This window comes from Bos grunniens, chromosome 5 (assembly GCF_055505025.1).
Source record: "Bos grunniens cultivar Pamir isolate PY7600 chromosome 5, Bosgru_T2T1.0, whole genome shotgun sequence".
NCBI classification, from domain to species: Eukaryota; Metazoa; Chordata; class Mammalia; order Artiodactyla; family Bovidae; genus Bos; species Bos grunniens.
Window position 1 is genome coordinate 42047608 of NC_141169.1, and position 26917 is coordinate 42074524.

General features: G+C 39.6%; 1 protein-coding gene across 1 annotated transcript in view; it reads left to right on the plus strand.

Annotated features, from left to right (window-relative positions):
- Positions 1 to 26917, plus strand: part of SLC2A13 (solute carrier family 2 member 13) — a 527099-nt gene that overhangs the window by 484548 nt on the left and 15634 nt on the right. The gene's annotated exons all lie outside the window — the stretch shown is intronic.

A 26917-nucleotide genomic window follows, 5' to 3' on the forward strand; every position in this document is an offset into this window, starting at 1 on the left:
TCAGTTAAGTAAAATATATTACTAAAATTTATTTCATGTGTTTTCTTTTGCTTTTTAAATGTGGCTACTAGAAAATTTTTGATTATATATGTGGCTCACATTATATTTCCATTGAGTAGCCCTAATCTACAATATACCTAGATGTTTCTGTGAACCAATTGGAAAGATAAAAATAAGAAAAATGGGGAAGAACAGACACTTTAAAAAGTAGATACTTGAATGGCCAATAAAAGTTTGGGAAAAGTGCTCTAGATTTTAAATAAATGCAAATTAAAACTATAACAGATTACCACTTTCGTCTACCACAGAAGCAGATAATTAAAAAAAAAAAAAACCTGATTAGGTTCAGTGCAGAGCTATCCCTTGTCTGCAGCTGGGGAGAATCTAAATTTGGTGCAACTCCTTAGGAGTTATCCATGAATTGACTGTGCATGTATCTATCATCCAACAGTTTTACTTCCTCTAGTAGAGAAATTCTTAGACACATGCACCAGGGAACATGTTAAAAATATGTCCATAGAAGCATTATATGCAGTTTTTTAAAACTGGGGGTGGGGAAATGGTTGAATGGATACATCAGTATATTCATACAAGTATATACTATTGACCACTGAAAATGAACTATAAGCAAAGAATCAACATGGATGACTCTCAAAAACTTAATATTAAAGAATGAAGCAAGTCATAAAAGAAAACATGTGGTATCCCATTATATAAAATTCAAAATCAGGTACAACCAAGCTATTTATTTTTTAAGAATATAGATACTATTATTATACAGAGAGACATCATGATTATCACAGAATTAATGATAGTCACTATCTGTGGGCCAAGGGAGGGGATACAATCAGAAAGTAGTCAAGAGACATCTTCTAAAATCTACTACTGAAGTAGTTCTTAACCTGGTTGATGAGTATATCAGTTATTATCTTATTATTGTTTTTTAAAGCATACATACATATTTTATAAGTTCTTTGTATGTATGATAGATTTTAATAAATTACGACAGGCTTTAAAACAGTTATAGCACTGAAACGCACTTTCTTTGTATGCATGCACGCACACACAGAAACTAGATTTTTAAATATGTATGGGCAAAGAAGGGCTTCCCAGGTGGTGCTAGTGGTAAAGAATCTGCCTGCCATTGTAAGAGACCTAAGAGATGTGAGTTCAGTCCCTGAAACTGGAAGACCCCCTGGAGAAGGAAATGGCAACCACTCCAGTATTCTTGCCTGGAGAATCCTGTGGACAGAGGAATCTTGGAGGGCTATAGCCCATGGGGTCACATGGGGTCATGCACAATAACATGGGGTCATGCACAATAACGTATGGTCATGCACAATGGGAAAAGAACTCTAAGGAAGTAAACCAAAATATTTATTTAATGATGAGGATGCATGTAGATGAGTAATTCAAGGAAAAGTTTGAATATTTAGTCTGTAGGGCAGCTTTGATTGTTGAGCTGCTTTCTGATAGATGTCAGCATTCCACTGATTGTGCTTATTAAAAACATAATCAGCATTATATCACTACAGACCCTAAACAGGCAAGCTTGAGTATTTTTAGGAAAGTTCTAGATGCTTCCTAATTCTTTTGCACATATAGAAATTTATGACTAGTTCATTTGAATGTACATAAGTCTCCAAAAAAGTGGAATACTTTTTATATGTTCCAGCAAGAATGTGTAATAGAATATTATTTTGATTACTATGTAATTGTTCTTACTATATATACTCATATTTTGGTCAAATGTTTATGATGAATGAACCCTATTACATGTAACAGTATCACATATTATCTTACCAGTAAAACTTGTATTTAGTAAATAGTAATACTTCTCACTTGGTGGACTCATGGCTAGCAAATGTCAGTTTTGCATCAATAGACTTAATGAATTTGTCCTTTTTTATTTTTAGATGAAGGCACTATGAGCTAAGTTTCTCAACTATTTCCATTTACTCTGCAGCATAATTCATTTATTTATTCACAGGCCACCTTCTCTTATCTCTTACCCTTGCTATTTTTTCATTTTCATCCTAAAACTTATGATAATGGTCTCAAAGACAATGCTTACATTACTGTACAGAAATACCAATAAGTTCATTCATGATTGCATGAAGGGGAAGCTTGTTTCAATAAAGACTAAAGAGAAAGCTAAGGAAGTTTAACAATTTACTAACAGATTAACAAAAAGATTGTGACTGGGATAAATAAATAAAATGAGCTGAAGGAAAAAATAATGCCCTAGGACTCCAGATAATGTTACTTCCTTCTCCTTTAGAAAGCCTATCATATTCACAAGGAAATATTGCAATTTATAGCATTTTCTAGAAGAAAAAAATATTCTTTTTTGTCTTTGGACTGCAGCCTGCCAAATACATGCATTTTGTTGTAGCAAGAATGATTACTGTTATTTTTATAAAAATAATTTTATTGCCTGATTTTAAAGGAAGGTAGTCTAGTCAAGGCTATGGTTTTTCCTCTGAGAGTATCCATACATACTCTCACATGTATGGATGTGAGAGTTGGACTGTGAAGAAGGCTGAGCACTGAAGAATTGATGCTTTTGAACTGTGGTTTTGGAGAAGACTCTTGAAAGTCCCTTGGACTGCAAGGAGATCCAACCAGTCCATTCTGAAGATCAGCCCTGGGATTTCTTTGGAAGGAATGATGCTAAAGCTGAAACTCCAGTACTTTGGCCACCTCATGCGAAGAGTTGACTCATTGGAAAAGACTCTGATGCTGGTAGGGATTGGGGGCAGGAGGAGAAGGGGACGACAGAGGATGAGATGGCTGGATGGCATCACTGACTCAATGGACGTGAGTCTGAGTGAACTCCGGGAGTTGGTGATGGACAGGGAGGCCTGGCGTGCTACGATTCATGGGGTCGCAAAGAGTCGGACACAACTGAGCGAGTGAACTGAACTGAACTGAGCAAGCCCCAGGTTAAAGAACTTGCTAAATGTCATTGGTAATGGCAACCCACTCCAGTACTCTTGCCTGGAAAATCCCATGGACGGAGGAGCCTGGTAGGCTGCAGTCCATGGGGTCTCTAAGAGTCAGACACGACTGAGCAACTTCACTTTCACTTTTCACTTTCATGCATTGGAGAAGGAAATGGCAACCCACTCCAGTGTTCTTGCCTGGAGAATCCCAGGGACAGTGGAGCCTGGTGGGCTGCCGTCTATGGGGTCCCACAGAGTCGGACACGACTGAAGTGACTTAGCAGAAGCCAGTAAGTAGTTAAGCTGGAATTCAAGCTTAGGTCTGTCCTGTTGCACAGTTTGTTCTGTCAGCCTCTGTACAAAACAGGCCATACTCCCAAATCCATCTTCATTTCCTTTGTAGCTTTTAACCAGATCAAGTCATTCCTGATATATAGATCAGAGATTTATCTTAACATCTAGGTTGATAATACTGTTTTAGTACAAGACCCTAATTTTAACTTTTTTAGAAGAAAAAATTTACAGAATAATTGTGACTGATCTGACTCCTATAAAAATTCCTGCTATTAGAAGTACTAAGGCAAGAGCAAAGCCAGATGGGGCCAAAAAGAAGCCCAGAGTAGCCTATTTACTTCAATCTCAAATTTAAGGAACACTCAGCTTTCCAAAGAGAATAATCTTTTACCTTTTATAGGAGAGAAGGGATTTAGATACTATGTTTAACCTCTTCAGCTACCTCCCACACTCCACATAGGGTATGTGAGGATAGTACAAAATGATTCACTCAACAAAGCTGAGCCTATATTCTCTGTCTGAAGTTTCTCCAACTGCTAAAACTTTGTGACATTTGGTTTTCTATGTTATTATCAGGCAGCCACACTAATCTAACCATCCCTGAGGACACACCTCTGAATTTTGTGTTCTCTCTGTATATACCAATGTATGCTTAGAATGTATTTCAGATGGTTTCGGACCTCCTTTATTTTAAGGGATAGAATTTTGAGACCTATTATCAACCACAAGGGTCCTTTTGGAAAAACTTCTACCTAAGGTAAACTCAAGCTTTTCTCAATAGGAGACTACCTTTTACTTTTTAATAAAAGCATAGCAAGACTTCCTTTTTTAAGTATGTGCTTCTCACCCTAAAATTTGTCTTTATCTAATAGACAAGAGTTTGAGTAAACTCTGGGAGTTGGTAATGGACAGGAAGGCCTGGCGTGCTGCAGTCCATGGGGTCACAAAGAGTCGGACACAACTGAGTGACTGAACTGAACGAAGACTTTGGCCTTATTTCTAGGCATACTTCCATGACCATGGTTATCCTAACTCCACAGAGTACAAGTTTACCTAGGATCCAAGCTAGAACCCAGACATTGAGGAATTCCCAGGTCACATGTTCATGCGACACCCATAATCTCAGACTGTCCATTGCTTCTTCATTTGCCCAGAATAGTCCCCATCACCTGGAGAAGGCAATGGCACCCTACTCCAGTACTCTTGCCTGGAAAATCCCATGGACGGAGGAGCCTGGTGGGCTGCAATCCATGGGGTCACTAAGAGTCGGGCACAACTGAGCAACTTCACTTTCACTTTTCACTTTCATGCATTGGAGAAGGAAATGGCAACCCACTGCAGTGTTCTTGCCTGGAGAATCTCAGGGATGGGGGAGCCTGGTGGGTTGCCGTCTATGGGGTTGCACAGAGTCGGACACGACTGAAGCGACTTAGCAGCAGCAGCAGCAGCAGTCCCCATCACCGGGCACTAGAGATGACCTCCTAAACAACTCTGCTAATACAGGCAGATGTGCCAAGTCCCCTCCTTCAGAATATGTCAAAGTCCTACTCAAACCCACCCTCCACTTTTGTCCATTGCTGCCAGACCCTTTGCTCTTTGTAAAAAAAAATACCACAGATTTCCACAAATATCTCTTCTGTGGTGGCGGCGGGTGGGGGGGTAGGGGGGTGGGTGTGTGGGCAGGGAGCAATGTAAAATCTCCCATCTCACTTCACCTGCCAATTTTTTTTTTTTTGGCTCTGTTTCTAATGATTTCAGTTGGCACCTACCTTGTAGTAAATGTTTGTTGAATGAGGAAATGATTTAACATTTAATTTTATCTATTCTAATGCTTATTCTTATGCCTAGAACCCACGAGCATTTATTTGTTGAAATATTAATCACATGAGTAATTACTTGGAGTTAAAATATATGTGGCTTTAAATATATGAAAATTCATATGAAGATTAAAAGGTATATTACATTGCTAATTCATTCTATCCTTAACATAAAATTGCTTTGGACATAAAATAATTTCAAAAGTATAAGATGGTTTTATTGTTAAATTGTCAAATGGTGAAAGTAATTTATTCATTTGAAGATATTTTGTGAGCCCTAACTGTGTGCATGCCTCTAGAGTGGGCCTGGAGGCACAAGGGTGATGGGAGTGAGTACAGTGGAGGAGGTGCCAGGTCAGGCTGTACAGGGGCCTCCCCCTGGTGTGAAGCCACATCGTATTTTTAGGAAGATGAATGTGATGGTGAGTATGACACAGTTTTCTTTGCTCCAGTGCCAACAACAGATCAGAAGGAAGAATTTGGTGGATTTCAGTGGATCTCTTTAGCTTAATATTCACCCATATGGTAGAAAAACCATCTTTTACTAAGAGGAATTAAGATACATCTTTTCTGTTTTATAACTCTGTCTCATCACTAATAAAAAGGTGTTTCAGAAGTTTCTGTACAAATCAGGATGTGAGAAAACAGGAAATTGTGGTTATAATGCTTAATTTGTGAAGCTATTACATTTTCACTTTAGCAGTAATATGAGGTAAAGTAATGTGAAACTGCCTTACAGTTTATAATTTTATGATAATGATTTCCATCTCATTGTTTATAAAATTTTTATATCAATAACAAATGGCACTATTTCCTTTTAAGTAATTGCTGAGATATTACATGTGTATTTTCATCATACTCCAAGCAACTTCTAGGAATACTTTTAATTCCTTATAACTTCATCAGATAAAGTTGTTAGGTAATTTCATGTTTTAGAATATGTATTATTTAAAGATTGCTACACTGCCATCTTGGGGCTTCCCAGATGGCTCTAGTGGTAAAGAACACGCCTGCCATTGCCAGAGACATAAGAGATATGGGTTCGATCCCGGGTTGGGATGATCCCCTGGAAAAGGAAATGGCAACCCACTCCAGTATTCTTGCATAGAGAATCCCATGGACAGAGGACCCTGGTGGGCTACAATCCATAGAGTGGCAGAGTCGGACACAACTAAAGCAACAGCACCGCACGGCACAGTTCCATCTATTATATTAAAACAACTGTTCTCCTTGTCATACATTTGTACTGTTAACATCACTGTCCTCAAATAAATCAGTTATTGAGATTTTTATGTGATATTTTAGTGTCCAGTACATATAAGCATTCTTTTTGTTCTACTTATTGTTTTGTGGTTTGGAGAAAAATGGATACTGAATCAAAAAAGAATGTTCAAGACACAGAGGCCCAGGTCAGCCACGATGCTGCTTATTTTAATTCCTAATGCTCTTTAGGAAGCATTTTGTTCTACTCACTTTAGAAAGAGATTTAAATGACTGGCTTTACTACCAGCATTAAGGAAGAACACTGACTTAGGAAACATTTCAAGCACTTTTTAATCTCAATTCATTTTCCATTTAAATTCCATAAAAAGTAAGTACCCCAAGAAAGAGGTTTTCGTATATATGTTAACTGGTGGGATGATTATGTTGAATGTGAAAGAAACAGAGAACACTGAATTTTAAGTGTAATTTCAATTACACAGCAGAGGAAATCTTGGGAAAATCTCTTAAAAGACTTATAGGCAAAATGGGAAGAATGATGCTATTGCTTTGGATTATTAGGAGAATTAAATGAGTTAATGAGATCCAACCAGTCCATCCTAAAGGAGATCAGTCCTGGGTGTTCATTGGAAGGACTGATGTTGAAGCTGAAGCTCCAATACTTTGGCCACCTGATGCGAAGAGCTGACTCATTGGAAAAGATCCTGATGCTGGGAAGGATTGAGGGCAGAAGGAGAAGGGGACAAAAGAGGATGAGATGGTTGGATGGCATCACCGACTCAGTGGACATGGGTTTGGGTGGACTCCAGGAGTTGGTGATGGACAGGGAGGCCTGATGTGCTGCGGTTCAAGGTGTCGCAAAGAGTCGAACACGACTGAGCCACTGAACTGAATGTATTAAGGTGTTTTGTATATTGTGAAACTTTATACAATATTAGCTAATTTCATTAAATGATGATTTACAGTTATTCAAAGATATTTCTGTTGGGAGCACAATTTTCATAATGAAGCTATAGAACTCACATTTGATGGAAGGCAGCTGTAGAATGGATTGAAAAGAACTCAGGAACAAATTATGCCATTGTTTGTATTAAGATAGCCTACAGCAGTAAATCAGCTACATTCATTCCCATGCACCTGCAAATAAAAACAAGAGAGGGATCCTGGGAGGCACTCTTGCAGTGGAAAGAAAATCAGATCAGTCTTGGTGTGGTTTGAAATGACACAGATGGATTTTGCAATGCCTGTGGTATGGAAACGTACTACGACAGGCAATAACTTTTAAAATTAAATAGAGATAATCTTCTTAGAATTAAAATATTTTTAATGATAAATATATCTGTCTTCTGTAATGTTTACAATATAATGGAGAAATTGGTGTCAGATGACCAATGACCAGTTTAATGGAAACTGATTGAAGTATTTTGTTTTTTTGTTTAACAAACATTTATTGAGCATTGCTTATGTGTAAAGTGTTGTGCTAAGTACTAGCCTATGAAGCCCAGGAAAGGAAGAAGGAAGATAGAAGTACTGTGTGCTCACTGGAGAATTGTCCCCAAGTGAAACAGAGGCTGTAAAAGAAATCAAGTAGGTTGGAGTAGGAAATAGCAATCTACTGCAGTATTCCTGCCCAGAAAATTCCATGGCCAGAGGAGCCTGGTGGGCTACAGTCCATAGGATTGTAAAGAGTTGGACACAACTGAGCACATACACACAGGGAACTAAGATCCTATACACCTTGGAGCAACTAAGCCCACACACCGCAACTGCTGAACACACACACCACAATTCAGCGCAGTGAAGGACACCACACGACACAAAGAAAAAATCCTGCACGCTGCAACTGAGACCTGACACAGGAAAATAAATGAATGAATAGATATTTTTTTAAAAAGTCAGGTAGGAGAAAGAATCTTTCAGTGTGGAAAAACCTCAAGTCTCTGGATTGAAACTTGAGAGGGACGGTATAACTCCCCATCATGGAATCCTTGTCACAGCGTAGTCACATGAAGGCCAATCCTAACCCTTTATATAATTGTATTACCGATTTTTGACTCATTGGAAAAGACTCTGATGCTAGGAGGGATTGGGGGCAAGAGGAGAAGGGGACGACAGAGGATGAGATGGCTGGATGGCATCGCTGACTCGATGGACGTGAGTCTCAGTAAACTCCGGGAGTTGGTGATGGACAGGGAGGCCTGGCGTGCTGTGGTTCATGGGGTCGCAAAGAGTCGGACACGACTGAGCGACTGATCTGATCTGATTACCGATTTTACTTGATTTAGTATTTTTTTTGAAAATTTGTTTTTCATTATTATAATATTAAATTATTAAGTAGTAACTAGCAGAATAACTCTACTGAATACATTAAGCCTTTTCATTCATTCATTTTACAAATAAATGTCTACATTGTGCCACATACCAGACATAATTTAAGATAGCACAACAAGTGGCTATCAGCTTATATCCCAGTGGTTGGAGCAGTGTGCCTGCAGCAAACCCCATTTAGTGTCATCCCTCTCATTTCTTGTCTTCCCCAATGGCTCAGTGGTAAAAACCTGCCTGCCAATGCAGGAGACGTGGCTTCAATCCCTGGATCAGGAAGATCCCTTGGAGAAGGAAATGGCAACCTATTCCAGTATTCTTGCCTGGGAAATGCCATGAACAGAGGAGCCTGGCAGGCTACAATCCATAGGGTCACAAAAGAGTCAGAAATGACTTAGCCATGAAACAACAACCTCATTACTCACTGTCCTAGAGCCCATAACACACAAATGAGCTTTTTCTCTGTGTTTGCTGCTACTGTTTCCATTACACTGTTTCCCTGACTCCATTCCATTTGATTCAGTCTCTCCTTTCCACCCAGTACTTCAGAATTCCTCATATGACTGCCTCATAATGGCAAAAAATGAAAGAAGAAAGGGAAGGAAAGGAAGAAAGCCTGAAATCAAAATTAAAAAAATAATAATAACATTGATTTCCTTGACAAAGAAAGTGTTAGTCACTCAGTCATGTCCAACTCTTTGCAACCCCATGGACTGTAGCTGCTCAGGCTGCTCTGTCCAGAGAATTCTCTGGACAAGAATACTGGAGTGGGTTGTCATTCCCTTCTCCAGGGGGTCGTCCCAACCCAGAGATAGAACCCAGGTCTCCCACATTGTAGGCAGATTCTTTACACCTGAGCCACCAGGGAAGCGGGAAATTCTTAATATGATTCCTAAAGGAATCCTAGAAAATATTTAGTAGAGAATAATTGGAATAAGTATGGCATTTCCCACAATGACTACATAGGGAATATTTATCTTTTTATACCATATTTCAAATTTGAAAAAACTTTTTTTCAGGAATGGATCTGTGTGTCTATTCTGATACACTCTGTGCAACTCTTCTGTGGACCTGTAAAATTTGAATTAGAATCACAGTCAGTACTCTATCATAGAATTTAGCCTTTATCTTGTTAGAACTTCTCATGTTGAGAAGAACAGAGACACACTTTGTTTCCTCAGTTACTGGGAGCTTTATGGTAAAGGTGCGTAGAAAAGTAAATGGGGAAATGAGAAAAAGACTCACTTCTATGTAGCCCTGCTTCATGGAGATCTAGAATACTAATCATCAGACTGGTAGCTGACTGCTCTTGGTCCCTCTCTTCTGCACTTCCCCCATCACTATCAACTACATCACTCTTCTTCTGACCTCTCTGAGTCTTTCCACTTATGTATTGATCTATCCTCTTCAGATATTTCATATTCTGCTTTCCTGAGAGAGGAAGACTATAGATTGTTTCTCAACATTCTCTGGTATAAAGCATCCACCCTATACCAAAGCTGTTGATGCATTGGTGTCAAACATAGTTATATCCAGGCAGGCAGTTTATGGGACACAGTATTACTATTTGCATATGGGAGACCTCTCCCCTACTCCCCCAAGCTGTGTGTAGAGATGGGCCTTGTGAGATTCCTGAGAAGGGAAACAGTGTTAGCGATGACTATGGTATACAAATATGCCAACCAAAGCTTTTGAAGCATTTTGCACAATATGAAGGAACAGCATGATGGAGAACATATGTAATTCAAAGGCAAGATTTCCCTTCCTTTCAGTGCCAGTCAAAGCAGAATGGCTAATAACTTTAATGTCTGCCTTTAGTATGGGAAAAATTTTAGAGTGAAAAAAAAAATGGAAAAAGAATCCCAAGATTAGTTGTCCTCAGTTCAATTCAGTTCAGTTTCTCAGTCGTGTCCAACTATTTGCGACCCCATGAATTGCAGCAGGCCAGGCCTCCCTATCCATCACCAACTTCCAGAGTCTACCCAAACTCATGTCCATTGAGTCAGTGATGCCATCCAGTTATCTCATCCTCTGTCGTCCCCTTCTCCTCCTGCTCTCAACTTTCCCTGCATCAGGGTCTTTTCCAATGAGTCAGCTCTTTGCATCAGGTGAAGTATTGGAACTTCAGCTTCAACATCAGTCCTTCCAATGAACACCCAAGACTGATTTCCTTTAGGGTGGACTGGTTGGATCTCCTTGCAGTCCAAGGGACCATCAAGAGTCTTCTCCAACACAACAGTTCAAAAGCATCAATTCTTCAGCACTCAGCTTTCTTTATAGTCCAACTCTCACATCCATACACAACAATTGGAAAAACCATAGCCTTGGCTAGAGGGACCTTTATTCGCAAAGTAATGTCTCTGGTTTTCAATATGCTGTTTAGGTTAGTCATAACTTTCCTTCCAAGGAGTAAGCGTGTTTTTTTTTTTTAAACTTCATGGCTGCAATCACCATCTGCAGTGACTTTGGAGCCCAAAAGAGTAAAGTCAGCTACTGTTTCCACTGTTAACCCATCTATTTCCCATGAAGTGATGGGACCAGATGCCATGATCTTAGTTTTCTGAATGTTGAGCTTTAAGCCAACATTTTTACTCTCCTCTTTCACTTTCATCAAGAGGCTCTTTAGTTCTTCTTCACTTTCATCTGCATGGTTTCATGCATATATGGTGGTTTCATCTGCATATATGAGGTTGTTGATATTTCTCCCAGCAATCATGATTCCAGCTTGTGCTTCCTCCTGCCCAGCGTTTCTCATGATGTACTCTGCATATAAGTTAAATAAGCAGGGTGACAATATACAGCCTTGACGTACTCCTTTTCCTATTTGGAACCAGTCTGTTGTTGTTCCATGTCCAGTTCTAACTGTTACTTCCTGACCTGCATACAGGTTTCTTAAGAGGCAGGTCAGGTGGTCTGGTATCCCCATCTCCTTCAGAATTTTCCAGTTTATTGTGATCCACACAGTCAAAGACTTTGGCATATTCAATAAAGCAGAAATATATGTTTTTCTTAAACTCTCTTGCTATTTTGATGATCCAGCAGATGTTGGCAATTTGATCTCTGGTTCCTCTGCCTTTTCTAAAACCAGCTTGAACATCCGGAAGTTCACGGTTCACATGTTGCTGAAGCCTGGCTTGGAGAATTTTGAGCATTACTTTACTAGCGTGTGAGTTGAGTGCAATTGTGTGGTAGTTAATATCTTCTGCTTCTGTTAGGTCCATACCACTTCTGTCCTTTATTGAGCCCATCTTTGCATGAAATGTTCCCTTGGTATCTCTAATTTTCTTGAAGAGATCTCTAGTCTTTTCCATTCTATTGTTTTCCCCTATTTCTTTGCATTGGTTGCTGAGGAAGGTTTTATTATCTCTCTTTGCTCTTCTTTGGAACTCTGCATTCAAATGGGTATATCTTTCCTTTTCTCCTTTGCTTTTTGCTTCTCTTCTTTTCACAGCTATTCTCTTGGCAGAACTGTATTAGCCTTTGCCCTGCTTCATTCTGTACTCCAAGGCAAAATTTGCCTATTACTCCAGGTGTTTCTTGACTTCCTACTTTTGCATTACAGTCCCCTATAATGAAAAGGACATCTTTCTGGGGTGTTAGTTCTAGAAGGTCTTGTAGGTCTTCGTAGAACCGTTCAACTTCAGCTTCAGTCTGACCAGCATTACTGGTCAGGGCATAGACTTGGATTACTGTGATATTGAATGGTTTGCCTTGGAAACAAATGAGGTCATTCTGTCATTTTTGAGATCACATCCAAGTACTGCATTTCTGACTCTCTTATTGACCATGATGGCTATTCCATTTCTTCTAAGGGATTCCTGCCCACAGTAGTAGATATAATGGTTATCTGAGTTAAATTCTCCCATTCCAGTCCATCTTAGTTTGCTGATTACTAGAATGTTGATGTTCACTCTTGACATCTCCTGTTTGACCACTTCCAATTTGCCTTGATTCATGAACCCAACATTCCAGGTTCCTGTGCAATATTGCTCTTTACAGCTTTGGACCTTGCTTCTATCCCCAGTCCCATCCACAGCTCGGTGTTGTTTTTGTTTGGCTCCATCCCTTCATTCTTTCTGGAGTTACTTCTCCACTGATCTCCAGTAGCATATTGGGCACCTACCGACCTGGGGAGTTCATCTTTCAGTGTCCTATCTTTTTGCCTTTTCATGCTGTTCATAGGGTTTTCAAGGCAAGAATACTGAAGTGGTTTGCCATTCACTTCTCCAATTTACCACAGTCTGTCGTTCCTCTCCACCATGACCCATCCATCTTGAGTGGCCCTATATGGCGTGGCTTAGTTTCCTTGAGTTAGACAAAGCTGTGGTCTGTGTGATCAGATTGGCTAGTTGTCTGTGGTTGTGGTTTCAGTCTGTGTGCCCTCTGACACCCTCTCTCAGCGCCTACCGTCTTACTTGGGTTTCTCTTACTTTGGACGTGCAAAGCATAGCCGCTGCTTCTTACCTTGGAAGCAGAGTAGCTCCTCTCGGCCGCTGCCCCCGACCCCTGATGTGGGGTAGCTCCTCTCAGCTGCTCCTGTGCCTGTTGCAGCCTCTGATCTTTTGTCCTATGAGTCACTAAAGTTTTGAACTATGAATTCAAAAGTGAAAACAATAATCATCTTAGTAGATGTACTTTCCCCTCAATTATCCATTCTTCCATTTAGTCCTACCCACATAACCTTATATTCTAGATAATATTTTGAGTTTGATGTCTCCACACTGCCAATTTCATGGCATTTCCCATGTTTCCACATGTAAAGATTCCAGGTAATCTTTACAAAGTAGACCACAACAGGGCTGGCTGTAGGTGTGATGATGCAGTAAGAAAAGGAATGGTGAAGTATTTTCTTATTAAGTAGTACAGTGAAGAAATTTTCTTACATGAAATGGGGTTGAACCTTGAAGCTGATGAGAACTCTCTCCAAGGCAGAGTTGAGGGCTCCTCTGACTTGGTGATTCTTTACAGTCACTGCAGAATGTCAGAGACATGGCTGGGAGGAACAGAGAGGCAACCAGGGACCATGTCCTCTTATTTGTGTCCATAATTGTACTATCCATTGTACTGTTTGCCAATTTGATACCAAAATGAAAGTAACTGAAGTCAAATCTAAGACATTTTGACCAGTCTTCAAACCCAGACCATTCTCTGTGTCTTGCCCTAACTTATAACTATTATTTTAATGGCTCCTTTATTCTATTCAGCTGTGGTACCCTAATTGACTTAACTATCCTCCATTGTAGTGAAAAAATATGAAGAAAGAATGAAGAATAATGAATGTAGTGAAGAATAATGAAGAAATATCTTCATTATTTCTAATTATTTAACTATTTTATGCCTGTGATAAATAAAAGCACAGTGACAGTGTATCTTCCAGCATACAATATTTTTCCATTTAGATGATTTCCTAAGGATACATTTCAGGAATGACACTTTGGGTCAGGAATAATTGGGTATGAATTCAGATCAGATCAGTCGCTCAGTCGTGTCCGACTCTTTGCGACCCCATGAACCATAGCACGCCAGGCCTCCCTGTCCATCACCAACTCCCAGAGTTCACTCAGACTCACGTCCATCGAGTCAGTGATGCCATCCAGCCATCTCATTCTCTGTCGTCCCCTTCTCCTCTTGCCCCCAATCCCTCCCAGCATCAGAGTCTTTTCCAATGAGTCAACTCTTCACATGAGGTGGCCAAAGTACTGGAGTTTCAGCTTTAGCATCATTCCTTCCAAAGAAATCCCAGGGCTGATCTCCTTCAGAATGGACTGGTTGGATCTCCTTGCAGTCCAAGGGACTCTCAAGAGTCTTCTCCAACACCACAGTTCAAAAGCATCAGTTCTTCGGCACTCAGCCTTCTTCACAGTCCAACTCTCACATCCATACATGACCACAGGAAAAACCATAGCCTTGACTAGATGAACCTTTGTTGGCAAAGTAATGTCTCTGCTTTTGAATATGCTATCTAGGTTGGTCATAACTTTCCTTCCAAGGAGTAAGCATCTTTTAATTTCATGGCTGCAGTCACCATCTGCAGTGATTTTGGAGCCCCAAAAAATAAAGTCTGACACTGTTTCCACTGTTTCCCCATCTATTTCCCATGAAGTGATGGGACCGGATGCCATGATCTTCGTTTTCTGAATGTTGAGCTTTAAGCCAACTTTTTCACTCTCCACTTTCACTTTCATCAAGAGGCTTTTGAGTTCCTCTTCACTTTCTGCCATAAGGGTGGTGTCATCTGCATATCTGAGGTGATTGATATTTCTCCCGGCAATCTTGATTCTAGCTTGTGTTTCTTCCAGTCCAGCGTTTCTCATGATGTACTCTGCATATAAGTTAAATAAACAGGGTGACAATTTACAGCCTTGAATATTCTTATGTAAAACTGCCAGATTCATTCCAAGAGGAAGTTGAAGTGAAGTGAAGTCGCTCTGTTGTGTCAAACTCTTTGTGACCCCATGGACAGTAGCCTACCAGGCTCCTCCGTCCATGGGATTTTCCAGGCAAGAACACTGGAGTGGGGTGCCATTTCCTTCTCCAGGAGATCTTCCTGACCCAGGGATTGAACCCAGGTCTCCCACATTGTAGGCAGATGCTTTACCATCTGAGCCACCAGGGAAACCAAAAGGAAGTTACACCAAGTTAAACTCTTACCAGAATTAAAGACTATACCAATATCACTGAATCTTCATCAGCTTTAAGTATTGCTATTATTTTCATTTGTTTGCCCACTCATATTCTGTCCATCTTTTCCCCATATTAGGGCATATAAGGTAGCCAACATACTGGTATATGGCTTAGATTCAGTGTTGTTGTTGTTATTCAGCCACATAGTCATGTCCAACTCCCTGCAACCCCATGGGCTGCAGCACACAGGCCTCCCTGTCCTTCAGCATCTCCCAGAGTTTGCCCAAGTTCATGTTCATTCCATCGGTGATGCTGTCCATCCATCTCATCTCATCCTCTGACACCCTCTTCTCCTTCTGCCCTCAGTCTTTCCTAGCATTAGGGACTTTTCCAGTGAGTTGTCTGTTTGCATCAGATGATCTAAATACTGGAGCTTCAGCTTTAGCTTCAGTCCTTCCAGTGAATATTCAGGGTTGATCTCCCTTAAGATCGCCTGCTTTGATCTCCTAGCAGTCCAAGGGAATTTCAGGAGTCTTCTCCAGCACCACAGTTCAAAGGCATCAATTTTTTGATGTTCTTCATTCTTTATAGTCCAGCTCTCACAACTGTACAGTGATTTATATATAAATAAAACTTTATTGATTCATTTTTAGAAATGGCTTTAGCTCTAAATTTCTAGTGCTTTTGAAATTTACCCATGTCTGTGTTTAATCATCTCAATAATTCTAAAGGTTTTATTTTTAAAAGAAAACAACAGTAATTAACAAAAGATAATAGATGATTTTTTTTTCAACTTACCTTTATGTAAGAAAAATATGAAACATGAAAATAGGGGGAAAGGCTTGACTATAGAGAATAATCCAAGACCAAGATGTTCACCATGGTCTGCATACTACATGCCAGGAGCTATACTTTTCTTTAAAATTGTTGAACTCGACACATTTTACAGTTTAAATGCTGTATTGCCACACTTGGCAAAAGTTTGTTTCATGTTAGTCTATTATGTAGGAATTATACTAGTAAACAGAAGTTACACTGTCTGAGGAGTAATGATTCAAGTTTGTTAAAGTAATTTTTTCTGATTGGATGCTCCAAAATCAAAATTTCTCATGGCTAAGGGTACTTGTAGATTTATATCATCCTAGTCCTCTGATTGATTGACACTGTGTTTATTTCTTCCCAGACAAAAGTGAAAATGCCCTTTCCTGGGGAGGTACTCTGTCCTTTTCTAGGTACCTCTCTACCACCACCATTAGACTATTACCATGTGTAATCAGACCATAAATTCCTATAAAGAACTATGAGATTTAACCCTTAGCAGTATCCATTTGGTTTTGAGGTGATAGCTTAATGATCTTCTTTAAAGAAATCACAGTTCTGCGTCAGGAATTGGAGATGAAATCTTGCTTCCCTAACACTTCACAGTAATGAATTGACAAGTGAAGCCTGTGCAGTAAGCCAGTAGAAGAATGGTAGCTGTGTCACAAAATTGTAGTAAACTATTCCTTCCTTTCTCCAAAACCCCATCTTTTAAAAAAAATTTATTTCCTTTTAATTAAAGGATAATTGCTTTCCAGAATTTTGTTACTCTGTCAAACCTCAACATGAATCAGCCATAGGTATACAAATATCCCCTCCCTTTTGAACCTCCCTCCCATCTCCCTCTTCATCCCACTCCTCTAGGTTGATACAGAGCCCCTGTTTGAATTTCCTGAGCCATACAGAAAATCCAAAACCCTAAGTCTTTCATAAACTCTTCTGGGAAGGTGGCAAAATTCTGTAGATTTCTCAGTGATTAAGATTGGAAAGATAAAATTTGAAGTTTTGTGCTATAAAAACAAGTCATATTTTCTTCCATCCCCCATGCATGAACATGAAGCACATAAATAATTTCATCATACTGAATAAAGGAACAATACAAAAAGCATGTACTGTGTAGGAAGCAAGGAATAAGTTATGTACGGCTAATTGTGGCAAGAGCAAATTGCACCACTTAGTTCCTTTGGTTATTTCTTTGGTTTAAAACTGTTTAGAGATGTGATGGAGAAATAACACCAAAAAATAGGCAGAAATAGCTCTACGTATGAACTGATTTTGGAGTAGGTGTTGAGTAGGCAAGCCAGAATTGTTCTACCTTCAAAGAAAGCTGTTAATTTCTAGATGCATTATTAAGGGAAGCACTGTGGACGTCACTGCTGGAACAGGAAACTAATCTTTTTTGTTCTTATCTACATATCAAGTCTTAGTCTAGTCTGCTAGCAAAGAGTAGTTCTCTCACTCCACCAAAATGAGACCATTTTGCTTGCTTGCATATGATTCTTCTTTGTTCACTGCAGCACTCTCTTCTCAGCTACTATTATTGCAATTATTTTCTGGTTTTGCTCTAGGATGTGATGAGAAGGTGCCTCATCAGAGAGCATGACTCTTTCTAATCCCAACCCACACACTTATGGCAAAGTACTTTTGTTCTTTCCCCAGAGCATTGTGTTCTTCCACCAGCAGTCACTAAGCCAGGAAAGCGTGAGGGTATTTTGCAATAACACTTGGAACATACACTTTTATTTTTTAGTTGGAATTTCTAGTGTTTATATTTTGAAGGTCATGTATGATGTCACATTCTTAGTCATTAGCTGTCTGCGTATTGCTGGGTAAGTAACTCTGCCAGGTCCATGCTGCAGCGCAGCGCTTTCCTAAAATCAGCATGAGAATGAAGAGGAGTTAGCCTTTTATGTGTATAAATGTGTGTGTCCAGATGGTTGAAAGCCACATCACAGCAAGCAAGAGTCTACCTGAAAAGATCCTGCTTTCCATTGTTCAGCAAGCAATCATACAAGGAACTTTGATAATAATGAGTTGTAAATAGTGAATAGAGTTTTTCAGTGAATTTTAGTGATCTGATTATTTGTATTTCTGTCCTCAGCAATCTGTCTTTTCCCTTTCCTTCTCCTCCTTCCCTTTCTCCCATCATTCCCCTCCCCCTCCCACTTTCTATCCTATTCTCTCATTTTAAGATCTTCATAAGCCAAAATATTATTTGACTGGTGGTAAGTGAAAGTGGAGGATTACTGAACAGGGGATTGCTAATGCTGTTTACTACTCATCATTAAACAAATGTGAAGGCTTCATCATTCAATGACCATTGTTCTCTATACAGAGTTCCAGTATAGACTAGTGGTTGAGATTTTTTAAAGGGAGGGGAATACAAAAATGACTGTTCTTTGGCAAACAGATAAATTGCTTTGTCAATTAATTTGAGCAATCAATCTTTGTAACAAGTCTATTGTTAAGGACTCTTACTTTACAAATGGGCTTCCCAGATGATGCTAGTTGTAAAGAACCTGCTTGCCAATGCAGGAGACATAAGACTCAGATTAGATCCCTGGGTTGGGAAGATCCCCTGGAGGAGGGCATGTCAACCCTCTCCAGTATTTTTTGCCTGGAGAATCCCATGGACAGAAGAGCCTGGTGGGCTGTAGCCCATAGAGTCACAAAGAGTCAGACATGACTGAGTGACTTAGCACACACAGATACATTTTACAGATTATAAAACCAAGGTAACTTTCCCAAAGGTAAACAGTGGGTAAGTGGCAGAACTGAGATACTGAACTGTGCAGCCGGATGCTAGACCCTGTGTACTTAACTTTTGTGCTGTGCTGCCTGGGATGAGAGCTCAGGACGGTAGAAGAGGGAGTACATTCAGATAGCATAATACAAAGCACTGTGTGATAACAGTATGCTGCTGCTAAGTCGCTTCAGTCATGTCCGACTCTGTGCGACCCCATAGACGGCAGCCCACCAGGCTCCCCCACCCCTGGGATTCTCCAGGCAAGAACACTGCAGTGGGTATAGATGAGGAAAATGAAAAGGCACTGAGAGGAGGAAGAATATTTCAGACAGGTTGAATGGGTGGCATCTGTACTAGCCTTGAGGGCTAGGTAGATTCTGATAGTAGAAATCAGGAGTGAGAATTTGCCTTTCGTTAGAAGAAATGGCATGAGTACAAGATGCTGAGTCTGGAAGGTAGGTTCGGAAAATAAGTAGTCTAGTTTAGCTGGAGAAAAGGATTGTGTACACAGTACAGAATACATGAAGGGAAGGGAGTCACCAGCTTCCCTGAGGTCATACTCTCCTCTTCTAATCATTCATCCCTCAAGGTTTGGTGGTGGTGGTGGTGGTGGTTTAGTTGCTAGGTCATGTCTGACTCTTGCTACCCAAGGGACTGTAGCCTACCAGACTCCTCTGCCCATGGGATTTCCCAGGCAAGAATACTAGAGTAGGTAGCCATTCCCTTCTTCAGAGAATCTTCCTGATCCAGCAATCAATCCCTAGTCTGCATCACAGGCAGATTCTTTACCAATGAGCCACCAAGGAAGCCCTCACAAGATAAGGTAAGCTACAGCCAAATTTTGCAGGCTGCATTTCATGGGCATTTGGAATAAGGAGGATGATGTGTTTTAAGCTGTGAGGTGGCATGAACAATACTCTAAAGAGCTCAGCTTGGTGGATTAGTACTTTGAAGAAAGTAATGTGAGAAGCGGGGAAAAATAATTGAGACTCTATTTGTTTTCTATTGCTGAAAAACAGTCTTACCACAATATTAGGTTAGCAGCTTTAAGCAACCCACATGTATGATAATCAGTTTCTATGGATCAGGAGTCTAGGCATAGCTTAGCTAGGTCTTCTGCTTAGGGTCTCACAAGGTTACAGTCAATGTTGGCTGGGTCTGTAGTTTCATCTGCAGCTCAGTTAGGAAAGGATTAGCTCTTGCTAGCAGAATTCTGTAGCTTTTGTACTAATGACTCTTGTTTCTTGCCAGCTGTTAACCAAAGGCTATCCTCAGCTCCTAAAGATTTCTCTCAGCTCCTGCCATGAGCATTTCAATACTGGCATTGAAATGTTGCTTTTTCAGAGCCAACAAGGAAATGAGAGACTTCAGCTAAATAGCACTATAATCTTAATCACATATGTCCTGTCACTTTTACCACATTCTGTTGGTTTTTAGCCAACAAATCAAAGGTCACCCCCACACTTAAGGAGAGAGGATGACCCACAAGCATGAACATCAGGAAATACACAGGTAGAGACTCATAAAGGCCCTATACTAAGGTCTGCCACAGCCAGATACAGTTGGTGAAACAAACACTCCAGAGTCTGAATTAAGTTGATATGAATGAAAATAGAAAGGAAGAGTCAAATTCAAAAAATTATGTCTAGGAAAGATAATTATGATTTCTTGCAAAATTCATTGCATATATTAACTCACACATGCCTCAAAATATCTCTGACACAGCTACCAGGAAAATCCTTATTTCACGGGTGAGGATGCAGACTTTTAGAAGTTAAGTGCCTAGATCACATACATATGAGCTTCAAATCTGAGTGTCCTCATATAGATTTTGAAAGTAGGATGTCAGTCCCAGAGTTCATTCTCTTAGCCACCCTTCTTTACTTTTGCTTCCCTGGTGGCTCAGCTAGTAAAAAAATCTGCCTGCAATGCGGGAGACCTGGGTTTGATCCCTCAGTTGGGAAGATACTCTGGAGAAAGGAAAGGCTACCACTCCAGTATCTGGCCTGGAGAAGTCTGTGGACTATATAGTCCATTGGGTTGCAAAGAGTCAGACACAACTGAGCAACTTTCACTTTCAAAAGTATAGAGAATTTAAAGAGAGATGAATAAGAAAAACATGATTTTAACTAATTTCAACTCTGTTTCAACTCAGAGAAATGTCATGAGAGGCACTATTAAAATAATATGTATTGTGCATTTACTACATGCCAGGTAGTGTGGTTGGCACTCAATATGCATCATCACATTTAATGTTGCCAACAGCCTATGATAATAGTCTTTTCTCCTGTTTTAAAGATCAGAAAACATGACTGTGCCTGTACTCACTAAACTCTAGTTTCCACAAATACAAAGGGTTTTTATTTTGTTTATAACTATATCTCTAATCGGAGAAGGCAATGGCACCCCACTCCAGTACTCTTGCTTGGAAAATCCCATGGATGGAGGAGCCTGTTGGCTGCAATCCATGGGGTCGCTAAGAGTCGGACATGACTGTGCGACTTCACTTTCACTTTTCACTTTCATGCATTGGAGAAGGAAATGGCAACCCACTCCAGTGTTCTTGCCTGGAGAATCCCAGGGACGGGGGAGCCTGGTGGGCTGCCGTCTATGGGGTCGCACAGAGTCGGACATGACTGAAGTGACTTAGCATAGCATAGCATAGCATATCTCCAATATCTGACACATAAAAAAGTGTTCACTATATAAATGTTTGAATGAATGAGCTTGGCTTATAAGTGGTAGAGTTATGATATGAACTCATAATAGCTTCACTCTACCTCCTATAGAAGATAATGCATTCCACTGTAGTCTTGGCAGGAAATCTAGACATGGATGTTCAGCACATATGTAAATTCAATTAATGGAGCTTGAGGAAAAGGTCAAGGCTAGGTTCCCTGTAAGTGAGCATTTATGTGGATATCAAAATCCCTAAAATTAGATGAAATGATTAAGGGAGAAGGTATAAACCCCAAACCAGAACCTGCGAGAACATCTGTATTTAGAGGCTGAGGGGAGGAAGAGGCATTTTAAAAGGCAATGAAGACAAATACATCAGAGAGTTGAGATGGATATATTGATATAAAAGTAAAGGGGAAAGAGAAGGCAGGAGGGTTTTCAGCAATATCAACTACCACAGGGTAATCAAAGAGCCTCAGAATTAAGGCAAGGTAATTATAGTTGAGGATTAAGAGGCCATCAGTTTGGGGTGAACAATTCAGAGAAAATAGGGCGTGAGTAAAAATCAGGGGAGTGTCTGTGGATGAGGACCTCACTACTGTAAACTACTTTGTAATTTCAGATGAGCTAGTAGTAGTAATATGAAAGGGATGAAAGATTTTAATAGGAGTAATTTTTGTGTGTTGTAAATAGAGGGTAGGCTCAAGTAGGAAGAAACTAAAGATGGCATAAAGAGAACTGACTACTGACGGAACATACTGTAGAGGAAACAGAAGCAAATGTAGAACCACTAATAGGAAGGTCTGTCCTTAGAACAGGCAAGAGACATGTTACCATTCAAAGTAGGAGAAGAACCTGAAATAAGATAAATGTAAAGGTCCAACAGAGAAAAATTGAGGGAATTTACGTGGAAAGTCTTCAATTTTTATGAAAATGGAGGCAAGTTCTTCAAACCCAGGAAAGGTGGGAAAGATTTCAAGACTAGAGGATAGTAAGAAGTATTTTAATTAATTGAGGCAACAGTTGACCAAAAGTTTATTCAATGTTTACTCTAAAATAAGCAGAAAATTCAACAGAGAAGACAGTAAATAATCATCATCATCATTATTAGGAACCCATCTGAGGAGAAATAGCATGAACTTTTAATAGATGTCAGCAGGATGGTTTCATAATTTTATGCAACTTCTGAAAAGTGGTTATTAAAGGAAGTTAATGGTCCTGCACAGAGTTTGGAACTGAAACTATGAGAATGACAGGCAAGCATGGAAGAATGAAAGATGGATTCTAGACGTCAGTAAAGATGATATTGGCATGGTCTGAGTTGAACAATGATGTAACTGAATACTGAGAGGAATCGAGAGTCTAAAGATGTGATTTGGGTACTAGAAATAAATAACATGCTTATCATCAAAAGGAATGAGGTACGTTTGAGACCCTGAAGTAAAATAGTCAAGCTACTTATAATGCCCTTTCCACAGTTTCAAAGGTTAAGTAAGGAACTATGAAGCTAAGGTATCAGATGGGCCAGAAATAAACGTAAATGAATATGGCAGAGGATGAGAGGGGTGGAGAAGATAACTGACCAGGCATCAAGACAGGGTGTTATGATGGAGATCATAAACACAGCAATAAGGACAGAGCTTAGATGTCAAGGTTCAAAGATAGAGGTTGATGGAGATAGAACAATAGCATAAGAAATAACAGTAGAAGAATGTTTTTCAGGTTGCTCAGGTCTTCAGATGCAAAGTCAGCAGAGAGTGCCTGCTAGAGAAGCAAGTACGTGTAGCAGGAAGGTAAAGAGTTATTTTAAATAAGATATAAGCATTGCTCCCTGCCCATACTACCTTATCACCCCTTTACAGGTGATCCTTCTAATCCTTAAAATTACCAGTAAGGCATTTTCCCCCATTTTACAAATGAAATATTCTGGTTCTAGAATTTGAATTTTTGCCCTTACTTCAAAATCTAAAGCTTTACAACATACTGACTTTCAATGCTTTTTAAAATGTTACTGCAGCCCTCAAAGACTAACTAGAAATTATGTCTGATATTTGAAATGGATATGAAACACAATGGTCTTTTTTAAGGTATAATTTACATATATAACATTATATTAGTTTCAGGAGTACAATATAATGATTCAACATTAAGGTATACTGGGAAGTGATCACCACAATAAGTCTAGATAACATCCATCTCTACCCATATTCATAATTTTTTTCTTAAGAACTTTTAAGATCTACTCTATGCAATACAGTATTATTAACTATGGCTACCATGCCGCACTTTGGCCACTTGATACAAAGAACCAAATCATTGGAAAAGACCTTAATGCTGGGAAAGATTGAGGGCAAGAGGAGAAGGGGACAACAGAGGATGAGATGGTTGGATGGCATCGCTGACTGAATAGACATGAGTTTGAGGAAACTCAGGGAGATAGTGAAGGATGGGGAAGCCTGGCATGCTGCCATCCATGGAGTTACAGAGTCAGACACGACTTAATGACTGAACAACAACTACAGCCATGCCACACACTACCTCCTCATGACTTTTTATTTTATAACCAGAAGTCTGTGTCTTTTGGCCTATTTCACTCCACACTATTTCCCACTCCTGATGACCACCGATCTGTTCTCTGTATCCATGAGCTCCTTATTTTTTTTTTTAAGATTACATATACAAATGAGATCATATGGTATTTGTCTTTTTCTGGGTTATTTCACTAAGCGTAATGTTCTCAAGGTCCATCCATGTTGTCTTGAGTGGAATGGAAAGACTGAGCATCACTTCATGGCAGATAATGGAAACAATAACAGACTTTATTTTCTTGGGGTCCAAAATCGCTGCAGATGGTGACTGCAGCCATGAAATTAAAAGATGCTCCCTCTTTGGAAGAAAAGCTATGACCAACCTAGACAGCATATTAAAAAGCAGAGACATTACTTTGCTCACAAAGGTCCATATAGTCAAAGCTATGATTTTTCCAGTAGTCATGTATGGATGTGTGAGTTAGACAATAAAGAAAGATTCTCCAAAAAATTCTTTGGAGGACCAAAGAATTGATGCTTTTGAACTGTGGTGTTGGAGAAAACTCTTGAGAGTCCCTTGGACAGCAAGGAGATCAAATTAGTCAATCCTAAAGGAAATCAACACTGAATATTCACTGGAAGGACTGATGCTGAAGCTGAAACTCCAATACTTTGGTCACCTGATACGAAGAACTGATTCATTAAAAAGCCCCTGATGCTGGGAAAGATTGAAGGCAGGAGAATAAGGGGAAGACAGAGGATGAGATGGATGGATGGCATCACCGACTTGATGGACATGAGTTTGAACAAGCTCTTGGAGTTGGTGATGGACAGCAAAGCCTGGCATACTGCAGCCCACGGGAATGCAAAGAGTTGGACATAACTGAGCAACTGAACTGACTATATATATGTATATACTATATGTATGTGTGTGTGTCTATGTGCATGTGTGTGTACACACACACCACATTTTTCTTTATCCATTCATCTATTGACAAACACTTAGGTTGTTTCCACAATCTTGGCTATTGAAGAAAATACTGAGGTGAACAGGATGGAGCAGATATTTTTTTTTTTCAAGTTGGCATTTTTGTTTACTCTGGATAAATACCCAGAAGTAGAATTGCTGGATTGTATGGTAGTTTCATTTTTAAGTTTTTAAAGAATCTCGATACTGTTACCATACTGCTGCACCAATTTATATACACACCAACAATGCACAAGCGTTCTCTCTTGCCAGCACTTTTTATTTCTCGTCTTATTGATGATAGTTATTCTGCCAAATATGAGGCAGTATCTCGTTGTGGTTTTGATTCACATATCTCAGATAAATAGTGATGCTGGGCATCTTTTCATGAACTTGTTGCCCATGTGTACCATCCATACTGAAATCAGATTGATTATATTCTTTGTAACCAAAGATGGAGAAGTTCTATACAGTCAGCAAAAACAAGACCAGGAGCTGATTGTTGCTCAGATCATAAACACCTTATTGCAAAATTTAGATTTAAATTGAAGAAAGTAGGGGAAACCACTAGAATATTCAGGTATGACCTAAATCAAATCCCTTAGGATTATACAGTGGGAGTAACAAATAGATTCAAGGGATTATATCTGATACAGTACCTGAAGAACTATGGATGGAGGTTCATATCACTGTACAGGAGGTGATAATCAAAATTATCCCCAAGAAGAAGAAATTCAAAAAGGGAAAATGGTTGTCTGAGGAGGCCTTACAAATAGCTGAGAAAAGAAGAGAAGTGAAGACAAAGGAAAAAGGAAAGATATACCCATCTGAATACAGAGTTCCAAAGAATAGCAAGGAGAGATAAGAAAGCCTTCCTCAAAGATCAAAGAAATAGAGGAAAACAATAGAATGGGAAAGACTAGAGATCTCTTCAAGAAGATTAGAGATACCAAGGGAACATTTCATGCAAAGATGGGCACATAAAGGACAGAAACAGTAGACATAATAGAAACAGAAGATATTAAGAAGAGGTGACAAGAATGCACAGAAGAACTATACAAAAATGATTTTATTGATCCAGATAACCATGGTGGTGTGATCACATAGAGTCAGACATCCTGGAATGTGAAGTCAAGTGGGCCTTAGGAAGCATCACTATGAACAAAGCTAGTAGATGTGATGGAATTCCAGCTGAGCTATTTCAAATCCTGAGAGATGATGCTGTGAATGTGCTGCACTCAGTATGCCAGCAAATTTGAAAAACTCATCAGTGGCCACAGGACTGGAAAAGGTCAGTTTTCATTCTAATCCCAAAGAAAGGCAATGCCAAAGACTATTCAAACTACTGCACAATTGTGCTCAACTCACACGCTAGTAAAGTAATGCTCAAAATTCTCCAAGCCAGGCTTCAGCAACATGTGAACTGTGAACTTCCAGATGTTCAAGCTGAATTTAGGAAAGGCAGAAGAACCAGAGATCAGATTGCCAACATCTGTTGAATCATAGGAAAAGCGAGAGAATTCCAGAAAAAACATTGACTTCACTAAAGTCTTTGTGTGAATCACAACAAACTGTGGAAAATTGGTAAAGAGATGGGAATACTAGACCACCTGACTTGCCTCCTGAGAAATCTGTATGCAGGTCAAGAAGCAACAGTTGAACCAGACATGGAACAATGGGCTGGTTCCAAATTGGGAAAGGAGTACGTCAAGGCTGCATAGTGTCACCTTGCTTATTTAACTTATATTCAGAGTACATCATGTGAAATTCTGGGCTGGATGAAGCACAAGCTGGAATCCATATTGCAGAGAGAAATGTCAATAATCTCAGATATGCAGATGACACCACCCTTATGGCTGAAAGTGAAGAGGAACTGAAGAGCCTCTTGATGAAGGTGAAAGAGGAGAGTGAAAAAGCTGGCTTAAAACTCAAATATTCAAAAAACAAAGATC